Consider the following 4,936-nt stretch of genomic DNA (forward strand, 5'->3'; position numbering starts at 1 on the left):
TTCCGTCGGTCTTAGTACACGATGTAACTACAGAAGTGTCAAGTTTTAAATAGGAAAAATATAGAAACTCTTTGGACATTTTTGAGCGAGATGCTAACGGTCTGATCAGATTCAATTATCTATGCTAAGCTACAGCTAAAAGTGCTACCGCCAGACCCGGAGATCGGCTGAATAGATTCAAAAACGGTAAAACTCAACTATTTAACTCTAGGTGTGTTGGAAAATGAGCCTATTTTCAAAAATAGTGGAGTGTTCCTTTAAGTCTTTACATTCATTTTCAGCACTGCTTACTATGTTCAAATATGTCTGCGTAATATGTCTTCATTTTCTCACACTATGTTACAGTTTTGCATAAGTTGCAATAACTGTATTAACTGTGTCTTCACTGCCTGTTTTACACAGGACAGAGACCAGCATGAAAGGAGAAGAAGAACTGAGCCTATGAAGTAATCACTCACTACGTCACATTTCATTACTTATAAGGATTTAATTACTTTTGTAACATTCACAGGTTCTGGAACTGTTAATAATAAACAAGTTTTGTTTTCATCGTGCAGGGTGAATGTTTCTCAATCCTTTTCTGGAGGGATCCCAAAACCACTTAGGAATTTCACTAATCTTGTTACACCCGAGGTGAATAAAGGAGATATTCAAAACATGCAGTTCTGCAGCCTCAAGGCCAGAATTGAGAAACATTAGTGGTCTTAAAGGTGCAGTGTGTAATTTCTGCACCATATCCAGACAGACATGGTGCGTATCACTGGTTGCAACAATATTGCTGCGTGTAAAGAGTTTACACTCTTCTGAGAAATTAACCAACGAATGCCTTACTGATTACTCTCTCTGCATCAGCACTTCTTCTCAGAAGCGGTAACGATGATAATGATGTAAAAGTGTATAAATAAACAGCCATGTGTAAATATGTGAATGTTTTTTATTGCCATGCAGAAAACTGCACAGCACCATCTTGTGGCCAATAGTATTAGGCCTTAAAGGGCCAGTTCACCCAAAGGTTCTGTCATTATTTGCTCACCCTCATGTCATTCCAGTCTTGTTTGACTTGCTTTCTTCTGCAGAACACAAAAGAAGAAGGTTGATAACCAAACAGTTTTGGTTACCATTGACTTCCACTGTATCCATTTCATGTCAAAGTACATTTTTCTTCAAAGAAGAAAGAAAGTCATACAGCTTTGGAATGACATGACTGAGTTAATGGTCGCAGAATTTTTATTTCTGGCTGAACTATCAATTTAAGACCAATTAACATGTGTTGACTTGTCGTGTTGTTCATGGAGGTGGATATGTGCTACTCCAGACACCCACATTACAAGACTACAGATGAAGTGAGTGTTGAGAGCATGTTATGTAACAGGTACTTCACAATGAGCTGGAGGCTAGAGGATGCAGGAGAGGTGAACATCTGCGGACTTAAACTAGTAACTGCCTGTGTTTTCCTGTTTTCATGCTGTGTGCTTGAACAGACAATATAAACAGACAATACATCTGCTTCATGCAAGCTAAAATAGTACTAAAGTAAACTAGACTTTAAAAACATTGTTTATTGCTGTCAGAGATAACTATTTGTCATACATATAGATACATATGGGATATGGCTGGGCTGAGTATATAGCAAAGGGGACGGGCTACATTTGTCAACAGCAGGGTTTATGTTAAATGAATGCAATGCAATTGCACCCTCTCCCCTCATTTACATTTTAAGTTTACCCAATAAGAACATCAGAAAAGTGACGTTACCTGAAGCAAAATCACATTTTAATAGCGACACTTATTGCAGTCTTCTTAATTCTGGGATTCTTGAGCAAATTACACCCTTTCTTAGTTTTAAAGTAAAACAGGCGCCAGTCATCTAGGGGTCTGGAAACATCAAATGGCTGGATCCCCTCTCTCTGACAGCGCTCTCTCCAGTGTGCGGCACTGTCCACCAGCTCCTTCCACTCATAACACACCAGACGACAGACTCGCACCACCTGATGAGCATGCAGATTCAGTAGGATCTCCTCAACCACAGCTAGAGGAACATCTGAACGCAGACCTGAGCACTGACAGAGAAAGATAGATGAGAGATCAGATACAAATATAATCTATTTCCCCCCATTATAGTAACGTCCTAATTCAAACGAGTAGGCCTACGGCAGTTTGTGTTCCATGAGGAATGTTTTGGTTTTGGAACGACGTATGGATGAATTAAATGATGTTTTTACTTATGGTTGAATTATACTCTGCCCATGGCCCATCCTCCATGCAAGTTACATCTCGCATATTTACGATATGTGAGTTTACAAAACGTACTAAATCACTGAATAATTACATTATCCTTCTTTGCATGTTAAATTACTTTTCTAACCACTGTGGACAGTAGGGGGAGACCAGATGGTTGTAACATTTTTGTCTTTAACTTCTTGTAAGTCACTGTATTCAAAGTGTGATTCAAACTAGTTACAAGTGTCTGCTATTAAATGGCATAGCTGTTATCTTTGCAGCATAAACAGAAAATGCATGGTTTAGTTTCAAACAGGAAGAGTGAAATGTTACAATTCACCCCATAGTCTGGGTTAGTTGTAAAATACCCTGGGGTTAGATGTAACATTATGATATCCACTGGGGTGAGATGTAACGTTATGCAATAAGGATTATGACAAAAAATTGATTTTGAAAGCGTTTGAGCAAATGTGCACCAGCTTCAACACTGTGTGTGTTTAATTAGTTTGTTAATGTCAGTCATAGTAATTGGCCATAATAAAATTGAACTTGAACACTGAGAGATGCCTCTCGGTTTGTCTTTCTCTTCCAAGACCAAGAAAACACATAAATAAAACAAAAAAATAGCTTGGGGTAGGTTATAACATGTTTAATTGATGTTATTAACCCTGAGTCTTGTTACAACTAACTCAGTTTTGTAGCCTTGAACTAGCTCACCTTACAGCTAACAGCCAACACATTAGCACTAACAACTTGCTTGAAAAATATCTACAGACACACAATAAACATAATTTAACTTTGATGAGTTTGACTACAAAGCAGGGACTGCCATCACACAAAAAAATTGAAGTATAAAAAGTTACTTTCTTACCTCAAAAGGAGTTTTTCTCCTCTAAAATCTGCTGTTTGACACAGGGCTCTACTTCCTCCCATGTGGAATAAAGACTAATTTGAGAATGTGTGAAGTGAATTAGCTGATTTATAACTTGTTCCTTATTTGAGAAATTGGAAGTGCTACATTTGACCTGTGTTCGGTCTCCCCCTATTAATGAAGTGTCGAATCTAGTCCGAAAAGATTTGCGCTTGAAAACTGAGACACTTACCATCTTAACAATCGACTGAATGTTTTTAGCGCAGCTCAGCTTCGTTTGTAGACTTTTCAGCTAGTGTGGGAATCCAGATTCTGGTATTGTGGATCAGACCGCTACATTTGGTTGCTTCCTCACAATTAACTTGGAATGACGGGAAAAGTAAAATAGAAAATGTTCCTGAAGGAGCCTCCCCTGCGGGCACCTTCATGTCAATTTATATCAATTTGACGTCAAATGTTAATCAAGATGCTGTATAACATCATTTTAAGGTCAGTTTGGACAGCAATTTCTTGGGTGAAAATATGAAGTTAATACTCGCACTGAAATTGTTTTAATGGATATGCAGGTGAATGTGTTTGACATTCAGTTTACATTTGTGTGTTTGCTTGATATTTATATGAATTCTTTGTCAGCCTGATCAAGTTTAAGTAGCATTTTTTCTAAACTGGGGCCTCGGACGGCATTGATTTGCCACATCTCCTTTTGAAACGTGTCCCAGTGTGCAAATGCTGTTCAAAAGACCTGAAATTGACATCAAACATTGACCTCAAAAAACAGATAAAATATCCAAATCAAACTGACGTCAATAACTTGATTTCACATCCACACACTCGTGTCCTTACTAATGGCCATTCAACGACAAAGCCTTCTCTGCTGTTTAACACCACACCAGATGGCGCTATGCTATACCCAGTGGGCAATTGATGTCAAAAAGACGTCAAATTGACATCCAACATAGACGTCAAAAAAACAGGTCAAAAACGCAAATCAAATTGATGTCAAAAACTTGATGTCAATTTGACGTCCACACATGTCCTATTCTAGACCACCAAAATAATGACACAACAGTAATAAATGTAAGAAATGTTTTATTTATCAAGATACAATTCCAAAATACAAATGTGAACTGGATTTTTTATCGCCTGAAGGGACTACAGTCAATGTAAATCAAAGGTTAACTCTGCATGAAAAAACGGCTAAAATTCATAGATGGATTAACAACATATGGTAGATAAATGATGTAGATACACTACCAGTCAAAAGTTTTTGAACAGTAAGATTTTTTAATGTTTTTTAAAGAATTCTCTTCTGCTTACCAAGCCTGCATTTATTTGATCCAAGTACAGCAAAAACAATAAAATTTTGAAATATTTTTACTATTTAAAATAACTGTTTTCTGTTTGAATATATTTTAAATGTCATTTATTCCTGTGATTTCAAATCTGAATTTTTTGCATCATTACTCCAGTCTTAAGTGTCACATGATCCTTCGGAAATCATTCTAATATTTTAATTTGCTGCTCAAAAAACATTTCTTGTTATTATTATTATTATATTATGTTGAAAACAGCTGAGTTTAATTTTTCCAGCTTTCTTTGATGAATAGAAAGCTCAGAAGATCAGCATTTATCTGAAATAGAAACCTTTTGTAACATTGTCGTTGTCATCACTTTGGATAAATTTTATGCATCTTTGCTAAATAAAAGTATTACTTTCTATAATTTCTTCCCACCCCCGCCACCCCCCAATATATATGTATATATATATATATATACTCCAAGCTTTTGAATGGTAGAGTGTATAATGTTACAAAAGCTTTTTATTTCAGATAAATGCTGATCTTT

The 4,936-nt window shown here is 36.5% G+C and overlaps 1 pseudogene; it reads left to right on the plus strand.

Moving 5' to 3' along the window:
- The window catches only part of LOC107656997 (sodium-dependent lysophosphatidylcholine symporter 1-like), a 16,938-nt pseudogene extending 16,493 nt beyond the window's left edge, over nt 1–445 (plus strand).
- Nucleotides 446–4,936: the final 4,491 nt, after the last annotated feature.

This window comes from Sinocyclocheilus anshuiensis, unplaced genomic scaffold, assembly GCF_001515605.1.
Source record: "Sinocyclocheilus anshuiensis isolate Anshui unplaced genomic scaffold, SAMN03320099.WGS_v1.1 scaffold1453, whole genome shotgun sequence".
Taxonomy (NCBI): Eukaryota; Metazoa; Chordata; class Actinopteri; order Cypriniformes; family Cyprinidae; genus Sinocyclocheilus; species Sinocyclocheilus anshuiensis.